The 24,066-nt window shown below is 42.1% G+C and overlaps 1 long non-coding RNA gene across 1 annotated transcript; it reads right to left on the bottom strand.

Annotated features, from left to right (window-relative positions):
- Positions 1–9,483: 9,483 nt before the first annotated feature.
- On the bottom strand, positions 9,484–10,257 carry LOC149310455 (uncharacterized). Its single transcript, XR_016281579.1, has 3 exons — positions 10,074–10,257; positions 9,893–9,958; positions 9,484–9,771 (listed from the first exon to the last, which is right to left on the bottom strand). It is a non-coding gene; the product is annotated as an uncharacterized LOC149310455 (long non-coding RNA).
- Between the last annotated feature and the right edge of the window lie 13,809 nt (positions 10,258–24,066).

The raw sequence follows: 24,066 nt of genomic DNA, 5'->3' as shown, positions 1-24,066 counted from the left end.
TCTGGAACCCTAGGATGTGCAGGCATAGTTGTAATGGTGGCCTCCCAGCCACACAAGGGTTGCCATCTTGATGTAAGCGACGCACAGCATATAGATGTTGCTGTGTGTAGCTTACATCACAAGTGCGTCAATGGCACAATTGTGACATGCGCGCAGCATCCCAAGAAGAACCCAGTTTTTCTGGGCTCTTTTTGGGGTGGAGGAACGCCATGCAGTTTGGCTGCTGCGGTGCCCCTCTGCAGGCAAACCGGATGCCTCAAGCCCGGCCTTAACAGGGAAGTATGTACTGGGCCTTAGAAGATTGGAGTGAGTACAAAATAGAGTTGGGAGAGTACACATTCTGAAATTCCTTGAGGAGTAGGGCTGGAGAATGTATGAATCTCCATATGTTGAGTCATCCCTAGCTAGCTTAGCCAGTGGGGAGGGGATGATGGTGGGTCTGATCCAAATTCTTCTGGAAGGCCAAACACTCCTTGGCCTTATCTCAGGAGAAGGGTGGGATTTTAAAAAAAAAGTTAGCTAACCCATAAAGAAAAACCAAAATATGCATGTAGGTACAAGACCATTGAAGCCAGTGGAATTTACTTCCAAGTAAGCATGCATAATATCAGCCCAGCACTCTCATCCAACTGAACCATAAAGAAGCTCAGCTTAATGTTTCCAGAGAAGCTCAGGGTATGATTAGCCTTGATTGCTTTCTCTATGTTTATTTTTGTCCTTAATTGGACATTCATTCAAGAAGACCCATTAGCAGGAAGACAGCACTTTCCCCACCTTCCCTTTTTTATTCTTAAATAAAACTGGTTAGCTGCTCCACGCCCTCCCCTCCTTCGTTATGAAAAGCACCAGCTATTTTAATCTATATTTTGACTAGCCTGTCTGTCTGTCTCTCTCGCTTTCTCTTTCCCCATTTTCTGCATCCAAGTTCCCATCAATAATATATGATTTCAGAGGCTGTATTCACAGAACAGTATTGGGATGGAGTGGGGAGAACTCACACGGAGATCTGTCGCCCCATTCTCCTGGGTCTCCTGCAAGTTGTCCTCTCCATGGAGTCATTTTAACAGCAATGCTTGGGGGGACTTTTTGGTTAATGCTAAACTAAATCCAACCCTGTGTGAAAGCACTAGGCTGACCATAAGGATTCATTTTGATTAGGATGAAGTGTATTTTCTTCCGATATTTAATCTGACACAGGAACAGGGTGAAATATGGGACAGGCTTCCTTTTAATGGTTGTGTCAAAGAGGGAATTTCAGCAGCTGTCACTTATTATCTGATTGTGTGACAAGTAACATCAGCTGAAAAACCCTTTTCTGCACAGCTATTAAAGAGAGAGGACACCTGGCAACCCTAGGTATGGGAGCCCCCATTGTCCCATGGCAATGTGTGCACATAGCTACACTGCCATTGGAGAAAATGGAACATAATGTTGGTGCAGCTGAGTGCATGTGACATCACAGGATCCTGAGGGCTGTCCCTAATGGTGGTGTGGCCACATGCATGTGACACCATTGGGGACAGCGCTGGCTTGCCGTCTGCAGATGCTTGGATTTGTGGATGGCAAGCCCATGGATACCAAGGGCCGACTGTATAAATAGATCTCATGTATAAGCTGAGGGCAGTTTTAGGGCCCAAATTGTGGATTTTGATATAACGCATGGATAAATTGAGGGTAAAACTTAGGGACATGTAAAAAAGGATGTAAAGGATGAAGCAAAGGAAAACAATGCCAAAGAACTTACAAAGTTCTGGCAGGCATCGCCTTAAAGGCTGGATGGATGAGGAGGGAACTATGGTAAATTGTGGCTATGTGATGTATAGGAGAGGCGACCAGTCACAAGCCGCACTATGAAAATGAGACATGTCAAAAAGAATGAAAAGGCAAAGCAGAGAAAATGGTGGCTACGCTAGTAGGGATTATAGCCTTTAACATGATAATTTTGCCTGATTTAACCCAGAAAAGCTGACAAGCATATACAAATTCCTCATTGAAATTCTTCACATCCTGATTCCTCTCTGCGCTCCTTTGAAGAGGAGCACCAAAAAGTTATTGCCATTGCCATTTTCCCATCCAGGCACTCAAAAGGGTCCAATGCGTTGCCACAGTAGAGATTGAAGAGGGAGTCTGTGCTACTTCTAGGTTTTCCCAGGATGGGCTAAGCTCTTGCTTTTCACCACTCTACTCAGAGAAGAAGATGGTTCATTTTTTGATAAGCGTTAAGGTACAGTACTTACACTGACCCATAGATAAGTCAATTTAGGTTTTTGAGGTCAATTTTTGTTCTCATTTTTTAAGACTTATAAACAGGTATATACAGTATAATCCACAAAAGCCCATGGCAAAATAAATCCGCCAGTTTTAACAGTGCCATATGTGTCCTTTTAATGCAAATATGGTGTAGCATCTTATTATATTTCTGAGACCCATACCAAATTGGAAACTAGCCCCAGGCAAAAAAGATTCCCCAGTGTTGTTTTTTGTTCTTGTTGAGAACCAGGAGAGAAACAAACGCCAAGAATTTCCATTGGAGTTGCATAGCATAAGGGCTCTTTCACACTACACAAGTACAGCACTAAATTCTACTATAATTGTCAGAGAACTCTAGTTTCTCACCAGATTACAAATCCCAGGATTCCATAGGCTGGAACACCTGGCAGTCAAAGTAGAGTCATTATGCTAGAATTTTGAAAGACACTAAATATGCAAATTATGAGTATATATATATATATATTCTTGGTTTCACAGTCTATCAGGTGTTATTGCAGCTTCAGTTTATGACTGTGAGTTCTAATATTGGAGTTGTGGGATTCATTCAAATAATTTCTGATTTATGGTGGCCCAAAGGTAAACCTATCATGGGGTTTTCTTGACAAGATCTGTTCAGAGGATGTTGGTCTTTGCTGACCTCTGAGGCTGAGAGAGTGTGATTTGCCCAAGGTCACTCAGTGGGTTTTCCATGGCTGAGTGGTGATTTGAAGCCTGCTATCCAGAGTCCTAGTCCAGCAATTAACTGCACAATGCCTGCTCTCCCCAATACAGTTAAAACATACAAAATGCTAAGTTTGAAATGGAACTAAACTACCAACAACATTTTAAAACAATTTAAATCTCACCAACTGTATCTGTGAAGATGGTGGGACTGAAAGAAGGGCCACTCCTGGGGATCTAAGGCCTGAGAAGGCTCACATTTGGAGGTACTTTAAGTCAGTTTGGACAGCACATGTGGAATTACAGATTGACTGTGCTTTGCAACCCTTATATTGAATAGCAATGTTACTTGACTGGATAAATATCCTGTTGGAAGCCACTGAGGGGCCTGCCACACATGTGTCCAGAAATATTCCTTCTCCAAGGAAAGTTCATACATATATTAGTCCAGGCCTCAGAGGAAAAAAAAATCTGCTGGACTTTTCCCCTTCCCCACTACCATTCCTTTCTTCTTTTGTGTCTTGTCTTTTTTTATTGTAAGCCTGAGGGCAGGAAAATGTGTAATTAACAATTTGTAAGCCACTCTGAGAGCCTTTTGGCTGAAGGGTGGGGTATAAATACTCTAAATAAATAAATAATAAAACAAAATAAAACAAATGCACATCTGCAGTTAATGGAACTGCACGTGCAACTTTGCTTTCATGATGCTGAAGAGAATGCAGATGTTTTCATCAGACAAAAATGTCCAACCACATGTGTAATGGAACTTGTGTGTGTGTGTGTGTGTGTGACATCAACAGGATTCCAGCAGTGTTCAAATATGTACCGTATATACTCATGTATAAGTCGATCTCATGTATAAGTCGAGGGCAGTTTTTGAGGCCAAAATCATGGATTTTGATATGACCCGTGCATAAGTCGAGGGCATGTTACAAAAGATCTAAAGGGGGAAACAAAGCACCACTTCCCGCTCTACATCTCTCTCTCTGAACCTCTCTCAAGGGTCACAGTATCAGCATGGGGAAACAAGTCTGGGTGCATACATACACACACACCTCATTGCATCAGCATTTCCAGACTCAAGGCTTGCAGAAAAAAAGAAGACCCCAGCCTTGCCTTTAACCACAGCATTTCCAGACCCATGGCTTGCAGGGGGGAAAAGGAGGACCCCAGCCTTGCCTTTAACCCCATCATTTCCAGACCCATGGCTTGGAGGGAAAAAGGAGGACCCCAGCCTTGCCTTTAACCCCATCATTTCCAGACCCATGGCTTGGAGGGAAAAAGGAGGACCCCAGCCTTGTCTTTAACCCCATCATTTCCAGACCCATGGCTTCCATGGAAAAAAAGGAGGACCCCAGCTTTGCCTTTAACCCCAGCATTTCCAGACCCATGGCTTGGAGGGAAAAAGGAGGACCCCAGGCTTGCCTTTAACCCCAGCATTTCCAGTCCCATGGCTTGCAGGGGAAAAAAAAGGAGGACCCCAGGCTTGCCTTTAACCCCAGCATTTCCAGACCCATGGTTTGCAAAACGGGGTCCAAGCCTGGGCATGCTCCCTCTGTCTGCATCCTTCTTCCTTCCCTCAGTAGCTGCTTGTTAGCTCCAGCTGTGAGGGAGGGCTGAAGGATCACACACACACACACACTTGGAGAGAGGAGAGGCTGCCTGCACCGGGACTCAAATGGGGAGCTGTTTACTTGGCTACAGAGGAAGGTGGGCACTTTTTTTAATGAACTTTTTCAGCTGTAGTAACCTATTGACCCTTCCATAAATCAATCCTTGATTTTGGAGTCCATTTTGGGGCATAAATTTCTCGACTTATAGTTGAGTATATACGGTATGTCATTGTAAGCTTAATATTCATTTAAAACTTTGCAACGTAGGCAAAGTCAACCATTTTAAGTTTTACTGATTTCAAAAGTGGAGTTGCACTGTACTTCAGACCTTCCAAGTGAAATCAATGTGACTTAAAAAGGCTTAACATTTCCTGGCTCATGCCTATGTGTTCATTACAATGCAGTGCAAAGAGAGAAAGAAAATAACTTTTGGAAGCCTAACAAAATATTATTGACCTCAGGATGCTAAATTCCTTGGCAGAGGAATGATTAGCAGATCAATTATCTGATTTAGTGGTATGTTGAAAGTCAGAACTCTTTGGTCAAGGTCTTGTTGCTTCATTACATTTCTGCAAAGATGTATAATCAAATTTTAAAAATGATTTCTAACTGAACAGTTATATGTTTAGTGGAATGAACAAAAGCAGTGAAAGTCTTGAGCCAGGCAAGGTTGTTGTTGCTGGTTACAGGACAATTGTTTTCTGGTCCCAAACAGAATAATTACAACAGAGCCATCACTATGTATGTCCCATCAGAAGATGCCGTGATGACCACCAACTTGGATAACCTGAAAAGAGGATTAGATTAGAGGTCAAAGTGGTCAATATCTGTAGTCAGGTTGGTTATATATCACCTCCAGTGTCAGAAATGGTATGTTTGTATATATACTTCCCATCTCCATTTGCTGGAGAACACAAAGAGGAATGTGTTCTTGTGATAAAGTAGGTTTTCCATGGGCATCAGATCAGTCTTCTAAAAGACAAGATGCTGAATGATATTTATGGATTTCCTCCAGAAAGTCCTACTTTGCCAACTCATCATAACATGCAGATGATCTTGGGGATTCAAAGGTTCTGCCAGTATAACCCTATGAATTATGGCCTTGGTTTAGTAGATGTAGAAACTGTTAGTATATCCTGGTGTAATTGGTGTCTCCATATTTCATATTTGGAGCCATCATGTTCTTAAGAGGTCAGGATGACCTTTTGGAACACCAGGTGAAGTTCCCATGAGAAAAGGAGCGAAGACTGGAGGACATGTACACAATCCAGGGAGATTATCGCACTGCGTTCTGAGAACGTTCCATATCATCACGTGATGAGAACGTTCCTGGAACGGATATTACCGCATTAGCAATCAAAACGTGATGAGAACATGATCAGAACGGCAGTTTACCGCACTGCGATTCCTTTTTCTTGAAACCGTTCTCAGAACGGTTTGCTATAGCGCATGCGTATTAGATATTGTGGGCGGTGTACCAATGACGTCGCCACTCGGTGGTTGTTTTTAACCGGAAGTCGTCCGGTGACTTCCTTGTGGGGTGTAAAGATGGCGTCGGAGAAAGCATTTTTTGATCTTGTGAGCATGGTAGAGAAAGAAGAAGAGCGAAGAAGGAGAAGAATGAGTCGCATTGCTAAATCACTTGTCCTCATTTCGCGCCGGAGGGCTGCTCTGAGTAAGATTGCAGTTATGGCTGCCAGCGGCAATCTAGATATATCCAGTTGTCTGGCATGGATGGCGACCTGGCCTCGCATCCCACGTTGGTGGCAGCAACCCCGGGAGCGGACCAACTGGTGGAGTGACGAAGTCCTCCAGCGATGGGATAACGACATGTGGGTTTCTAACTTCCGCATGTCTAAAGAAACCCTTTTTGATCTGGCCAGCATCTTGAGACCAGAGCTGGAGCGTGGGGAGTCTGTATTCTGGAGTCCCATCCCGGTGGAGAAGAGAGTGGCCCTGACTATTTGGTGGCTCTCAAGCCCTCTGATGTATAGGAAGGTGGCTTCCCGTTTTGAGGTTGGAGCATCCACAGCTGCAGAAATCGCCATTGAGGTGTGCCTTGCCATGGAGAAGCTGCTGCTGAGGAAAACTATCCAGCTTGGAAACTACCACACGGTGTGTATCAATATTACTTTTAAACCTAAGACTTCTGGGTGCAAATGCATTAATGCATATCTAAAGATATATAGGTTTTGCTTATGTAATACCATTAAGATATGTTTACATCCTGCCTTTTCCTTGTTTGGGAAAAAAAGAAAGGCTTTCAATTACCTTTGCAATTATGGGGGTGGGTTAATGATCCTGGGCTTGGGGCATGGATTTAAAAGGTGCATTTCTGCTGCTGGCTTCTCTGTTATCCAGCTGTGCTGGGGGGGTGGTCCTGGGCTTGGAGCATGCACTTCGGAGGTGCATCTCTGCTGCTGGCTTCTCTCTTATCCAGCTGTGCTGGGGGGGTGGTCCTGGGCTTGGAGCATGCACTTCGGAGGTGCATCTCTGCTGCTGGCTTCTCTCTTATCCAGCTGTGCTGTTGTGGTTTGCAATTCTGAAAAAATGTATCTTGATATATTTATAAGAGTTGATATGTGAACAAGTAACATCTGGATTCCCCTTCAGTGTGTTCTAGGTATATATATAAACCATAATAATTTCTATTGTCCTTTTTATGCTTTTGTCTCTTTGATCCCAGTTTCATATACCAAAAAATAATAATAATAATGCATCATCTGATATGAAATATGTTAACCCACCTTTTTGATATCCCAAATTTATTATACCTTTGCCTTTTTTCAGATTATGGATGGATTTCAGAGACTCGGATTCCCACACTGCATAGGAACTATTGATGGCACTCATATTTCTGTTTGCCCACCGCTGGGACGCAGAGAGGAATACATCAACCGCAAGCAGGGATTTTCAATTGTTCTACAAGCAACTACAGATCACAGTGGGAGGTTCATTGACATAGAAGTAGGGAATTGTGGGAGATCACATGACAGCCACATATTTACCAATTCCGCTATCTGTCAAGTGATGGATGAAGGCTGTTTTGTGCCCGGAAATCCCACCCTTCATGTCCACGATGTAGCCATTCCACCACTGATTATAGGGGATGGTGCCTACCCAATCAGGAAATGGCTCATGACACCATATCGTGGAGAATTAACACCTGACAAACTTGCTTATAACACCGCCCATTGCAAGGCAAGATGCGTGGTGGAGAGGTCTTTTTCGCGATTGAAATCTAGGTGGGGGTGTCTGTCTGGTAGACTAACTGTGAAAGAGGAAAATTTTATCTCTGTTGTCACAGCATGTGCCATACTGCACAATATTTGTGAGACGAGGGGAGAAGTGCTTGATCCCGATGTAGAGCCACCTGCGAAAATTGTCCTCCCCGCTTTAGCGAATAACATCAGAGGACACTCTACAAATCACAAAAAAGAGGGTCAAACTGTTAGATCTGCAGTAACTAACATTATTTTGGGTCGTTAACACCAGAAACTGACATTATTTGATGTTTCATAACATCACCTCAGTTATGGCAACAGCATTGATCTGATCAAAACGTTTCTTCTTGGTTTACCTTTGTATCAATCTATAAATGTTGATATACATGTGTTTGACAACATGTCATGTACAACATGTGAATAACTTTACCAGACGGCAATGTTGAATCACGGTTGTTTAGATTCTTTTTTCTTTTAACTTTTTTTTTCCAATCAGGTTCTGCTAGTGGTGTATATATTATTGTGGGGTATAAATACCCGACTGTTATAGATTAGTTTCATTGTTTACCCAAATTTTGGAAATCTATTTTGAAGTGTTATACAATTGCTATATTGATGTTTCAAATATCATTTTTTGGGAATATAGGAAAACAATGGTGTAAAAATGGCTTGTTTATATTACATTTATATTAATACATCATGTTTTCTACCATTGCAATGTTACACTGTGAAGACATTAAGGATAATACCAAACTTGAAAACCAAAAGGAAGGCTGTTCTAGAAACCATTGCTGAATAATGTTGCTATTGTTGTGGAAATGTTTAGGTATATTAAGGACGGTAGACCAATTTCTGAGAACACAGCTGTATTTTATCAACAATATAACTTAACATTTTAAAACACGATTAAATATCCTTTTTCTTTTGGAAAAAAACCGTCTGGTGGCTTGTTTTCCATTATGTCAAGAAAGCATGCATTTATATAAACTGTATATACATTAGGTGAGAACATATCCATATGCACATGGTGACATACAAACGTTTTTCTTAACAGGAAAACGAAATTTTAATTTGGTTCAAGGAGAAATGGTTTAAGTCCCTCTTTATCGGTCACAAAGGGCACGTAACAGGGTAAACATAGAATGCTGAAACATATCTGAGGTTTCAAAACAGAACCTTTTCCCTATATGTTTCCCTTATGGGGAAAATATTTTTTTTCTTGATTATCCTCCCAGTACGAGAACTGCATGGTTTATCTTGTTTTGGAACAGGTGCAACTGCGCCTTGCAAGGAAGATGTTCCTGCATTGTTCACACATTGCACGGTTCCAATACAGCCTTCATTTTCTGGGGGAACAGTGACTGCAACAACATTCTGAACATCCCTGTTGATGTTCTCTACTGTGTTGTCATCATCATGTCTAATTTCACTACTAGGAGTGACAGGACAACCATCAGGAGCATAAGCAGGAGGAAGTTCATCAAAGAGTTCAGGGGAATTGTTCCCTTGACGTTTCCCACCAAAATACGATGTGGATGGTTGCTCCTGGAAATCTGTAAAGACAGCTGGGCCTGGTGTTGAAGGAGGAATATCACACGGAGATGCCCTGAATGATGTGTGCATAGTTCCTTGGGCGATAGTATCATGTTGCCCCATTGGAAGTGAACATTCATGATCTACTTTCCTCCGGTACAGTTCAGTCATGATCTCCATGTACTGCAACATTCTCTGTCTGTCCTGTGCACTTCTCCTTACATCTTCCTTCATAATATTTACAAGTTCCATTTCTGTCCTCCTACAGTCTTTCATGCTGTCGTGTACAATTTCCATGAACCGTTCCTGTGTTCTCCGGGTAAGTTGGGCCTCTCGACTTGCACTCTGCATTATAGTGCACGCAATATGTTCTCCTCTTCTGGCGCGACGATTCCTGTTCCTGTTCGAACGCAGTCTTGTTCCAGGAGACAGCAATACATTGGGTGGTTCGTCCTCTGGATCGTTACGTACTGAAATTTAAAAATTAGTGAAAATAGATTAAGCCCACAGGAAGGAAATTTATTTCTTATGGTAGCATCATGTAAAGGGTTGTAGACAAGGAATTTTCTTAGAAAAGCAGATGCTACCTACCATCGCTTCTACCGCTTGTATCATCTGCACGTCTTTCCAAGTCACCCAATTGTTCTCCAGTCGCACCTTCAAAGTGGAGCATTAAACACCAACGTTATTTCTTTTGAACACATATACAGGTTCACAATATTTATGAAGAAAACAGAGATCCAGAAATTGACAGAAATTTATATATGACTACCTGCTATTTGCGTAGGTCCACTTTCCAAAATTGTGAAAGGTATCGTAATGACTGTGTCATCGAGACAAGTGTCATCAGAATCTGAAAAATTCAAGGGGAAAAAAAGAGTAAAGCCTTTGTTATTTTAACAAAATAATGTTGTCACGCACATAGCAGAAATCTTCAGGCATTACAGATGGGCAACTTGCCTTCATCGCTGTCTTGTCTGGTAGTTGTTTCTTGGGTGCTTCCTTCGCCTGTGTTAGCCATGGAGGTGGATGCGGTTTCTTGAGTCACATTTGTGGTTTCACCCTCCCTTTCAAAATCAAGACTTCGGGATAACCTATTAGGGGTGATGCTAACATCCCCATGAAAAATTTCCTCTAGTTCCCTATAAAAGGGACATGTAATAGGGTTGCTTCCACTTCTCTGATTGTGTTTCACAACCTTCCTGTACTCAAATCTCAATTTTTTGGATTTGCTTCGGCATTCCTCGGCAGATCTGACATGGTTTTTCTTTGCCATTTCATCAGATACAACCTTAAATGTATCCAAATTTCTGTAATTCTTTTTTAATTTGGTCTGCAATTTTTGTTCTTTCCATATCTCCAATAAGGCCAAAACTTCATTGGCACTCCACACCCTCCCCCTTGCTTGTGCGGAGGCACTGCTTTCGGTCACTGCATGGCTATCCATGGCTTTCCTAATTACAGAAAGTATAAAATAATACTGTCTGCAATTTAATTATAGCGGTTGTGAAATAAACTTCTGCGTTAGCACTTAGCTGCTGATGCTGGCTCTCTGCACTCCCAAACTCCCGGCACTGCAGTAAAAGCACTAGAGGGCGCAAGTCTAGTTTTGGCGCCAAGAATCCCTGCACAGTGATGATGTTGCAAATCCCTCTTCCCGCTGGACATTTCGGAGTGGCTGAAGTTATTGGGAAGCAGTGATGGCGCGTAGTAAGGGTTCCAAATGGGTCAATAAGGAGATTGACCTGCTCCTGAGATTTGTTAGGGGGAGCGGAAAATTAAAGACGCTCATGAGGTCCCGTTCTATACCCATTCTTTCTGTGCATAGAGAGGTAGCAGCGCAATTAAAAATGCATGGCTACAACCGCACCGTCGAAGAGGTATTCATGAAGTTCAAAATGACGCGTGATACATTTTTGGACAGTCTGAATAGTTTTGGGCCATCACCCCCCAAAGAAAAACAACCACCCTTTTTCCCCCTAATGAAAGAGCTGTGGCTTATGGCGGGGAACCATGGCTCCCAGGAAAAAAATCCCTCGGGTAAGTTTGTAGCTTTACAAGTAAAGGCTCATTGTTGCATAGTATGCCATGGAATTCCTCCAGTGTTGTAGCCATAAGGAACAGTTGCTAAAGACAGTCACTATATCAATATCATATTAGGCTACTTCCCTTATCAGTTTCCAAAAGAAAACAACACTAAAATGGACTACCAGCCCTGAGGCCGCCATACTGTTCCAACATAGGAAGGGATAGATGGGTGTACATATGGAGGATAAATTTATTAGACAACAGCATTGCCACTCTGTTTTCTTACTTTTTCTAACTGCAAAAAGATGGAGAAATTGTAATGTCCTACATTTTTAGTTGTATTATCGACCTGCAGTTTTCCTAGAGTATTCTTACTATGATCAATGCACAATTTCTGATCTAGTTATCTCTTTAATTTTTTTATATGGATCAACATGCAGATACTATAGATGAACCTTGCTGTAGTGGAATCCAGTCGGGACCATCGGGAATCCTTTCGGCAAGAGACATCTTGCCAGAACCCCAAACTCTTGTACCCAGCTACATAACTGAACTTCAACAGTCAGGTGAATTTAAATAAATATGCATTGTCTTTTTCAAAATAGAGTGGTGGTCATATAAGGATTAAGGTTTATATTAATAACATACATCTATGTACCGGAGAACTGAATATCACGAAAACTTTACTTTCAAGACAGTAAATAAAAAGAAATATACGAACATATTGTGTTAAACAGAGAATACATTGCAATAAACTGTCTTATTAAAAGCTTTTTGTATATATCTTTTGTCTGTACAGTGCAATCTTCCTTGAAAACCCAGGAAAATATCAATAGGAAAATTGTGGGAGTACTACAGAAAATGAATGGAAGATTAAAGAAAATCGAGAATATAATTGAATTGCATCTGCAGAAAACATCCACCACTTAAATGTATTCACACATGTTTTTATTACTGCATTGTTATTGAATACAAGTTTAGAGGTTGGACACAGTACTGTACTGTTAAAATAAGATGGCTGTTATTTAGATGTCCAATAACATGCATCGATCGATGATAACGAAGTTTTGATTGTCCTTTTTTTTAAAAGGGTATTTCTGTTTTTTTTATAAAACCTTTTTTTGACTTGCATCCAAAGTTGGATATGGTACATATATGTTGTTCCAAGGGAACCAGACTTTATTTTTAACAAGTATGATTCCCCAATTTCTGGGTAATCATTTGTTTGTTATTACAGATTGAGAAGATTGTTTTGTTGTATTGCGGCGCAGTGTAATAAATGCAGTTTGTAATTAATAACTCACATCTGTTGCCATGCTTAACAGTAGTGTCCTTTACTTCTATATAAAAATACCTGTTCAGACTTGCAGATTGATAATTTCTTGAATACCATGCCACCAAGTACAGGAAATACACACTGCCAAGAGCATCAAAGGTACATAGTTTCATAAAGATAGAGGTAACATAACAACCTTTATCCAGATATCAAATTCGCTTAGCTGTGAAAAGCTAGCATTCCAAACAGTCAAGGTAGATGCTGGTATGACATATTACCAGTAGGCCCCTGTAAAGTTAGCCCACATCATACCGCTTCTGTTTGACAGCCTTTACATGTACTTTGTGACCAAGAAGTGTCTTCATTCAAACAATCCAAAATGCATGGTACAGTGGCCATACATGTTATTTTGTACATGCAAGTAGAAATGTTCTACAAAAGAAAAATCATCCCAATTAAAAGCAATGGCAATACATTGCTGTGTAAACTTTCAGCACTTGGCAAATAAAGCTTAACAGTAATAATAATAATAATATTCAGGCAGAGAGTATTGATATACATGGTTGCTTAATGATCCATCAGCAATGGTAAGTTTTGAGTGGCAAATTGTGCAGTACTATAAACAAATTCTAATATTAGTTAAATTCTGAATATGAAATAATTTCTCAAATGCATAACTGATTACAGATGAAAAAGAACATAATTCCTGAAATCCTGAAATGATCCCTTTTTTAACATGCTGGAGGGAGAACAGTTCTTTGAAAATAATGTTACCAGCCAGCAATGAAAACCATGGTCAACATTACACATAAACCCACTTCCTCAGATGTAATTTTGGCTTAGTTAACACTCTTCTTTGGGCTGCTCATGCTTTTCAAAGAACAAGATCCATTTGCATATTAGCCAGCATGCTGCCAATCCCCGGTACACCCTCCATGGATGTCTATAGTGTGTGAAACTCCGCCTTGCATGCATTTCTACATGGCCCCCACCCTTTCTCCCAAAATGGAAGAGACCTTCAGGGGACACTGGGGAGGGAAGGGTTTTTCTTCTATTTCTTTTCTTTTACCAGAATGTGAGGCGGGGAAGTTCCCCGCCTCTTTTTGTGCAGGCTGAAATATACTGTCATCCTTGTAGGTCACACAGTATGAGAACAGGGTCATATTGCCAGCGGTCTTCTGGCAGCCCATTAGGGCATCTCATGAGATGCTTTAATGCTGCTCCAGAATTCTGCCCGCTGCAGGCGACTCCTTTCTTTTCTGTGTCACCCACAAGGATAACAGCATACAGCGGCATGTCGAGCTCCCATGACAGGAGCCACGACTGAGCAATTTGGCATCAAGAGCACCATAGACCCCACACATTTCCACTGTCTTTCGTGTCATGGCGAGTATCGCCGTTCCTTGCTCTATGACATCTCTTTCTATATGGTCGATCCTATACCGTTTGTCCTGCTGCCCACAACCCGCTCCTTTTGCTGTTATGAGCTCGTTTTGTCCAAAATTTAAAGCTAATTTGCATATATTTCCCAGCATTCCAGCACCCCTCATCCATTATGGCCTCCATGGCTTCAATACCCAAAACCCGGCCATCCAATAGTCTCCTTGCCTCCGTACATGTGACCCCGAACAACCAACCCCCAGTCTAAATTTGCCCCTAAATGCCTCCCTTTCCTCTGTCAATCATCTGCAGTGGGAGGAGAAGCCCCAAATCCGAGCTGGAAAAAGCCCAATCTGTCATAAGCACGCAGGGAGGCCAGCCCCAAATCCTCAGAGCCCGACAGACAGAGGTTTTAAAAAGACAAAAAACTGAGAAACCTCCAGGTTCCCCCCCCCCCGCTCAGAAAATTTCCCCCCTTTTCCTTGTGCAGCCCTCGGTGTCGCTGCATCCGCGGACCCCAGATGTCCTTTAAACACCAGCCCCCGGATATCATGGTGTATTGTGCCTACACACAACAGAGATGGGTCACTTACACAACTCCAGAGATAAATATGTCTAGACACATTGCAATAGGCTGGCGACAGAAGTCACTCTGTGACAATTCCGGAGACACTTGTATCCTCTGCTTTTGCGACTCGGTAACAGTTTGCAAACATGCAACCTGTGATAGTTAGTGCTATGCATTATGTCTATGTAATGTCTCCATTTCTGCTTTTTTGTACCCGTGCACAGAAAAAAAACCTCACACACGTGTGTGTATGCAGAGAATAGGATAAAATCCTTTTGTCAAAGACGGGGGCACGTCATACATGGGAGAGCAAAGAAAAAATTAGTACGCTCTAGGACTTTGGAGGACTAAAAGGGAAGGGCATTCTTTCAGCCAATCAGGAGACGGAGGAATGCGAGAACGGATTTGAGAACACATAAGAATATCGCACACACTTCTGTTGGAACGTTCTCATCACGTTTCAGCTCTCTGGGAACACATTCATATCTGTACCCTCCTGGAACACATTTGGAACACATTTAAGCGTTCTGAGAACCCGATTGGAACACATACGTGCGGTATACTCAAATGCGTTCCGTTCTCATCACGTGATGAGAACGTTCTCAGAACGCAGTGCGATAATCTCCCAGGTAATACTGCATTAAGACTAAATGAGTGTACTCAATCCTTCCTTCCAACAAGTCCCTTGCATTTCCTCTTGCACCAAGAGACAAAGGAGTCTCATTGCACTAAAGTAACAAGCCAGTTCTCTTTGCCTACCCGCTACTATGCTTCCAGCTAACTTCCCTGCCCATCTACCCTGGGATTGTACTGATTCAACCACTGCTTTTGAAAAGCCACCAACCAGTCCAGAATTCCATTGTCGATTCCTGGGAAAGCCATCAAGTCTTTATTAGATTGCAAGATAGTCCACCACCCAAGGCTGGATTTAAGGTATAAATATTGGTCCCAAAAACCTAGCCTCTGCATGCACAGCATGTATACAGTTGTCCCAGGCTGTGTTCTGTGTATGAGCTGTGTCTCCCTCAGACCTCAATCTGAGCAACTCCCACTTTCTGTGGTGTGTTCTTTGGACAGATAAATATCACCGCCTTTAAACTTTTCAAACTCCGCTATCCATTTTCCATATTGCCATCTCAGTTACCTCTTAATGCTGTGTCTGTGTGAATTGCTATCAAGTGTGTGAGATTGCCCCCTGCATTTTTCTAAATAAAACCTTAATTCACCTGCAGTTATTTCCTGTATAAACAGGTGTCAATGGTCCTAAAGGTTACCCATCCTCTGGCAAAGCTAATAGCCCCAACAGGTAAAATAACACTGGCATATTGGGTGGGGACCCCCCCCCCAGTCCCTCCACTTTTCTTTGGATAACAAGACCCCAAAGAAAGGACTGTTTTTACTAGGTGAGTTTGGAAAGAGAGAAAGAGCAGTAGAGGATAAGAGTTGCAGTTGGCACAGATAAAGATTGGTTGCTTTTCACTTTAGGCCCCACATTCTGCTAATTAACACTTGCAGAATGTAAGCCCTGACAGATTCTATCAAGCTGTTAAGCTTTCAGATATTGTCCTAATATTTGATTCCAGATCTGTTGCCCAAGCATCAGCCTAAGTATGGTGACTATCACCACCAGGATTACTGGCCAACCTCTGAGTTTTGGTTTTTTTTTAAGATGAACTCTGTCTGTCTGTCTGTCTGTCTGTCTATCTAGCTTCTGTCATCTATCTATTCATTTTATAGACCAAATTTGCAGCCTATAGTTACCTAGAGTCTCAGCTAGAATCTCTCCTGAGTGAAGTCGAAGGCTTTCATGGCTGGCATCCATATTTTTTTGTGGGTTTTTCAGGCTATGTGGCCATGTTCCAGAAAAGTTTATTCCTGATGTTTCGCCAGCATCTGTGGCTGGCATCTTCAGAGAATGTTTCCCTGGAAAGGACTTGGGTATATATAATGTGTATAAACAATATACATGCAAATCACTCCTGCCTTTCCTGGTCACACATTACATATACCCAAGTCCTTTCCAGGCAAACATTCTCTGAAGATACCAGCCACAGATGCTGGCAAAACGTCAGGAAGAAACTTTTCTGGAACATGGCCACATAGCCCGAAAAATCCACAAAAAACAATCTCTCCTGCCTTTGATTTTTTCTTTACTGAGCTCTGAAATGCTGCCCCTGTTTAACAGCATGTTTCCTCTGCCTAGTAATGATTTGTACATAGTGGCCATTTTGTTGAAATCACAGTCTTGACATGGTTTTCAATCAATACCTTGTTAAAAACAACAACAAACAAATCAAAACACTATCCAGCCTCCCCAGCTGTTTCTTTTACCACAGTGTGTGTGTGCGCGTGTGCGCGCACACTTCTACCTGTTGGCAAAATGCGCTGTCAGTTGGTATCAGCTTTCATCTTTTTCCGCTTGCCTGTTATCACTTCCCACCTTTCATTTTATTATTTGTCTCAGTGTGTGTGTGTTTTGCTCTTGCTGGGAGTCCAGTTTGAGGAGTTTGATGTTCAGTAAAAAAAAAAAAAAAGTCAACAGAGGTAAAAGTGGCAGTAGCTGCCTGGAGCTGTTAGAGACTACCTTGTTTATATTCAGAGAATCTATCCTATCAAATAACATCTCCAACATGTACCTTCCATGAGTACTCAACCCATCCATCTGTTCTCACTTAAATCAATGGACAGATTTCTGAGAATGGAAAGATGGGTTCCAGATAAATCTTATCAGACAACTGGATCTACACGGAGCTCAATCACTTCCTTTCTCTCTTGGCTTTGGCAAGAATAGGAAAAGCATCTACTTAAAACACACATAGAGGAAAAAGTTGGATATGGCTCCCAGTAAAATGTAGTATGTTGCCATCAAAGCAGATCCCCCATTTTGTTTTCAAAAGCAAGCAAGCCTTGCTGGGAATCCTTTATAGCAATGATGAACTTTTTCAGTCAAGGGCCGCATTTTTTCAGGTGACCAAAATGGTGGCTTCCGTATCAGCTGAATGGTGAATCCACTCTGGGTTTTACTATGAATATTAAAGGAGTGATTTAAGATGCTGAACATTATCACCAATTTTTTCAGCAACGTAATTACTTCTTTTAAAATTCAGATTAAAAGCTTGATTCATCAATCCAGTAATTTTGGAAGCCACCAGGTACCATTGTCTTGAGTAATCAGCAGAACTTGAAACACAACATTTTTGGGGGAACTGCAACTCCCAAAATTCCAACTGAAAGAATCCATGACCTGTAATTAAAAAAAGGTTTTCCAGACTCTGGTAATCTATTGGGAGGAGCACATAGCTGCCTTCTATATCTGGTTGGCCAGGGATATGCTGGCCCACAGACAGTGATAGAGTGATCCATTTTGAAGCACAGCCGTCATCATGATAGTCCCTACAGCAACACTCCCAAGGATAGTCCAAAGCTCCAAGAAGGTCTATCTGTCTGTCTGTCTGTCTGTCAATACTCCCATCTGTCCATCCATCCATCCATCCAAGCAAATTTGATCCCTCACAGGACAGATATTACGTAAAGCTAACAGGTTTTGCTCACCAAAGATCAAACCACCCTGAAATACTTTGAATTTCAAAATGGATAATTCATAACAAAACATTGTTGCAGGGTCCTCCCCTCTAGCTGCTTTGAGGACTGAAGCTAAACTCAGTAGGAACAGGGGAATCTTCATGTGAGTGCAGGTGTGTGTGACAGATGATATCACTGTTGTTGTAGTTGATGTATGCCTCCAAGTCATTTTGGACTTATGGCAACTTTCATGTGAATCTATCATAGGGTTTTCTTCACAAGTTTCTTCAGAGGGTTTGCCATTGCTATCCTCTGAGGCTGAGAGAGTGTGACTTGCACAAGGTCATTGAGTGGGTTTTTCTGCTCAAGCGGGGATCATAGTCCCTGTTAATCAAAAAGTCCCAGGGCTTTGACTCAGTGAATTCTAATGCACTTCAGCACTTGTCACAGAGGATATACATTTGACTCTTAGGCAATGTGCTGATTTTGGGGGTGAGTTACTGCATGGTACAAGTGCATTAACCCCAAATGAGGAAGACACTGTTATTGCAAGGTCTGGCTCTCTGCATCTCTCATCTCTTCTGGTGTGTGTGTGTGTGTGTGTGTGTGTGTGTGTGTGTGGTTTAGGCAAATAGCCAAGATGGGCACCTCCAGTGCAGGAAACTAGTCATGCCACATAAAAATTTCCATGACCATATAGGCGATCCTGATGGTTCAGCATGGGGGAAGCCAGGCATTTAGGAAGGATATATCAATTAAGATTGGAATTTACATAATCCCTTTCCTGACATGAGGAACGGTGGGTGATAGACTTGGTGTCTACACATGAACAGAAGTCCAAGATTACCTCCCTCTGGGAGCGAGACTCCTTTGTCCAGGAACATTCATGGTGATTGTCCAGCCATTTAAAGTCTTCCAGTTCTATTCTTCCCTCCTGGAAACTTCACCTTAATCCCAAAGCTGCCCTGGGATATGTTTTGCCATATCTGCTCAGGCACTACCAATTTGGATTTGTTTTGAGGTCAGACAGACACTCTGTCGGTATCTCTCCTGATTCCTCAGCAGCTGCTGGCCAACTCAGGTCTGCGGGCAGTGTGCTGAGCCACTTTCTTCTCACAGAAGCCCTGAACAGAACCTCTGCTTCTGGAATCAGGTACAGTGTCACCCTTTGCAATCCTGAAAAATCACCTCTGCTACTACCTTTTATATCACTAGTTCTTGTATGTGTATGTTAGTGTGTCTTTTTGTGTGAAAGCTGATGTCCCTTTGCTCATTTATATGCTATAAATAAAACTACATTTGGACCTTACATTCTTGAGTTCTGCTTCTCAGAGCCAGTATACATAGGCTTGATCCCCACTTTTAGTTGCCCCCAACACTCTCAGTAGCTCCCAGCAGCTAATAATCTCTCTCCCCCCCCCCCCCCCAATTACATATTGGTTGTGGATGCCCTCTGGGACCCTGGCATTTCGGGTAACAATCAACAACACATTGGCAAATCATACAGAAGTTTTGGATCTGCTCCTTCACCAGTGCGGAAAAAAGTGCTGCAGAGATGTCTGTCGGGGCACAATATGTTCTTGTACTCTGTGCACAATACCAGACATATGATCAATACCATTGGCTTTGCAGCACTGGATCTAACTTGCCTTTCCTGTGCTTACTCAACTACATCAAAATATTGATCTAGAAGATTTATATTACCCTGTTGTGTGTTTAATAAAGGCCACAAATTTGCCATTTGCAGTAAAATGGGCGGGGTGTGTGTTGATCACAAGGATAGAATGGTATAAGAAACCATGGAAGTAATTAGTTTAATAAAGTTAAAAACATATCAGAGGCACAATGGTAATTAAAGGAACAGCAGAAAATGGAACCATCTGTAATTTGCATCAATAGCAAATTACTTTTTATTTAAATCTAAGCTAATTTAGGAGTTTTCTATAAAGATGGTTGATCTTGTTTGTGTATTTTCTTTTCTTTTCAGTTTTTTATATGAAATATTTTGACAGAAATGTGAAAAGGAGGAAGGAGGGGGAGGAAAGAGAAGTATTAGTAAGAATATAAGAAAAGCTATGTTGGATCAGACTAACGGCCTATCTGATCTACTAGTCTGCTCACATATAGGCAAGCCAGTTGCCTATGGAAAGTCTGCAAACAGAATATGACTGCAACTGCATCTCATGGGTGTGTCCACGCTGCAGAATTAAAGCAGTTTGACTCCACTTTAACTGCCGTGACTGTCCTACAGAATCCTGGGATGGTGTAGTGCAGGGGTAGGCAACCTGCGGCCCGCGGGCCAGATGCGGCCTGGCAAGGCCTTGGGACCGGCCCCAGCCCGGTCCTGCCGCCGATTGCCGCTGGGGCCTTTGGCCTCTCGTGCGAGGGCACAGGGCCTTTGGCCTATCAGGAGGAGGCGGGCAAGGGGGAGCAAGCGGGGGCAAGCGGTGGGCAAGGGGGGGCAATTGTTTATAGAAGCCTCAGAAACATGCATTTATATTACATTTTTTAAAAAATCAGCAAATTTTTTCGCGTGTTCTCCATTTTTTTTAAAAAAGTGTCTTCCATTTGAAAATTTTGTCCTACATTTGTCCTGGTTTATTTATATATTTATTTTTTTTAAAAAAAAAATTATTTAATTATTTATTTTTTGGCTTCGGCCCCCCAGTTGTCTGAGGGACAGCAACTCAGCCCCCGGCTCAAAAAGGTTGCCTACCCCTGGTGTAGTGGTTTGAGTGTTGGTCTATGACTCTGGAGCCCAGTGTTTGATTGCCTGCTTGGGCAGAAAAACCCACTGGGTGACCTTGGGAAGACACACTGTCTTAACCTTAGAGGATGGTAATGGCAACCCCCTCTGAAGAAACTTGTCAAGAAAACCCCATGATGGGTTTGCCTTAGGGTCACCATAAGTCAAAAATGACTTGGAGGCACACAACAACAACAACAAGAGACACTAGAGCTCCCTGATAGACCAGGCTGAACACCTCTCCAAACTACAAATCCCAGGATTATGTAGGATAAGGTCATGGCAGTTAAAGTGGTTAGATCCTATATCTCATGCTTAGAGTTGCCACATCAGAACTATCCCAGGCTCTGAAATTTTTAGATCATACTCTGAGATGTCAGAACAGCCTTTTGGGATGGCACAATAGTGATACTACAAGAGGCAGCCCTCGAGATGCCATTAAGTACCAGCCCCAGAGATGACATTCACCATCCATCTCAGTTACTCAGACTATATCATTCAAATTAAAAAACAAACACCAAATCTCATTATTTATTTATTTTTATTCCACCTCTCTTCCATGTTGGGACACACATGCACACACAAATCTTTGAAGGCAGTGCTCTTGCCCTGAGATTTTTCCCCTCACCCTGGGGATCAGACAAGAGGATCCAGTCCCTGAGATCAGGGAATCCTTCTCACACTCCCCAGCAACTGATATAGAGACATTCTACCTCTGACACCAGAGCTGATATACAGCTACCATCTTGACTAGCTGTCATTCATGCTCCCATCTTCCATGAATTTATTCATCCAAGCTGGAAGCAGGGACTATATCTTGTGTCGATGAGTTCCATTGTGTACTGTATGAAACTGTATACTGTAAAATTAAATACTTCCTTTAGTCTGTTCTGAATTTCCCACCATTGAGCTTCAGTGGATGACCATGTCATCACTTCAGGAGTTGTGCCAGGGTGACCAGATGTCCTAACCACAAAGGAGGACAAGGCATCACAAAATGTAGGACATTCAAGAAAAATGCAGGACATTCCAAAATAAAATATAATAACATATAAATATAAATTCATGCTTCTTAGTCATGCTCCAAAGGGAGGACATTATCCTCCTGGACAGAAGGTTGAAAGGTAGGACACGTCTTGGAAAAGGAGGATGTCTTGTCATCCTCAGTTGTGCCCACCTGAGAAGGATGTCTTACTTATGATTTTTCTCTTGTGTCAGTATCCAATCCCCCTATGATTTTTCTCTTGCGTCAGTATCCAACTACATACATGCAATCTCCTTATGGATACGCAGCACACTTACCCCACAGGCACCAGCATGTAGAAAGCAGTACAAACTGACAGAACTGAGCACTTAACAGACGGTAAATGATTTTATAAATCACATCTCTCTTTCTCTCTCTCTTTTAAAAATGAAATAGCCTGAAGTGGCACATTATGCAACTCTATAATTTTATAAATTTTCTCAGTGATAATCTTTTCCAGAGTGAGAAACTGATGCTGTTCACCAACTAATGAAGAAAGGATAGTGCTATATACAAAGAATTAGAATAGAGGTGGGTAACTTGAGGGTCTCCAAGTATTGCTGGACTGCAGCATCTATTGGCCGAGAACCTACAATGCAGAGAACAGTAGTTCAGCAGGCAGAACTCTACTATGTCTCTTCAAGGTGACATCACTGCTCCCTAAACATCTGCCTTTGGGCAGAAACGGGCTGTGATGTTCACCTGTGTCCCTTTAAAATGCTGAAAAGGTGGTGTGAGTGGGGCAAGACTCAGTGGGAGGGGAAAGGAGAGGCCTCAGGTTTTTTTTTAAATTAAAAAAATAAATTAAATTAAAAAATATTTTAAAATTTTCTTTAAAAACATCACATCATACCAAATTTTCCACTTTAACCAAATGGAACTATGTACATGTAAATACATTCAGGCTGTGAGTATGATATTGTAATTTAAAGGTATTATTTTAATTTTGCTAGTTTGTTTGTTTATATGCTGCCTTGCTGCCTGGGAGAACCCAAGGCGGCTCACAGACACAACAATTTATGTTTATGTTTATGTCACAACTACTGTCATTGCATTCAATGACATACAGGAATTACAATTTACAAGTAACATTAGTAAGAAAAACTTTACTAAGGATTCTGTATGATGTGGTATGGGATGAGGGCAATGGGGGGAGGCAGGGTGACACTAAGGGTTACCACATGGGGTGATGCCAACACTAGTGATGCCATTGTAGTCCTCACTCATTATGTCCAGGACTGTGAATTGATCCGCCTGCGAGTGGTGAAGAGCAGGGAGGGGAGGGATCAGAGAAGTATCTGGCTGTGCTCCATAGCCAGATGCAGACACTGGCACCTGCAATGATCTTCTGTGTCTCAGAAGGTCTCAGTGGATGAGGTAATCATTTTACACCTGGCCACAGGGACACAGCCAGATGCTCCTCTGATGTCCCATGCTCTCCATCAGTCATAGAATGGCCATTGTGGGGGCACTGCAGCAAAACCATGAAACTTACCATATATACATGTTGACTTCATGTATAAGTCAAGGGAAGGTTTCAGGGTCAAAATCATGGATTTTGATATGACCAGTGGATAAGACAAGGGTAAAACCTAGGGGTTATAATGACGGATAGAAAGGTGAAAATACCACTTCCATCCCTCCTCCTCCTTCTCTGGACCTCTCCCGACCACCTAACACCGATTCCTAGGTGCTGCAGAAGAGGTTTTAGCATCGGATTGAGAAGGGAAGCAAGTGGCATTAAATATGGAGTTTCTTCTATGGGAAGAGGAGGCTTGCAAATCAGACTGGGGAGGGAAGCAAATAGTGTTAAATGGGGAGTTTCTTCCATGGGAAAGGCTGGCAAATCGGACTGGGAACCTCTTACACACACACACACACACACACACACACACACACACACATGCCTCTAGCCACCAAGAGTGGGGCATAAGGCTTGCTTGTTTTTGCTTTAGAGCCTTTCTAAGCAGTACTAGTTATTGACCCATATATAAGCTGAACCAGGATTTTAGGGTCAATTTTGGGGCACAAATTTCTCAAGTTATGAGTATATATGGTAGGTGTGTGTTGTGGCTGTTCACTGTGAAAGATGGCAGCAAATACCAACCTTTTCAATTATAAAAGAAGAAAAATATAGTGGGCGCTTGGTATCTACTGGAGTTTGGTTCTGGGACACCCCATGGAGACCAAAAACCATGGATGTTCAAGTCTCATTAAATAC

This window comes from Sceloporus occidentalis, unplaced genomic scaffold (genome assembly GCF_023333645.1).
Source record: "Sceloporus occidentalis isolate IW3139 unplaced genomic scaffold, rSceOcc1.0.p SCAF_6, whole genome shotgun sequence".
NCBI lineage: Eukaryota > Metazoa > Chordata > Lepidosauria > Squamata > Phrynosomatidae > Sceloporus > Sceloporus occidentalis.
Note: the sequence above shows the minus strand (reverse complement) of the source record. Positions and strands in the feature narration are given on the sequence as shown.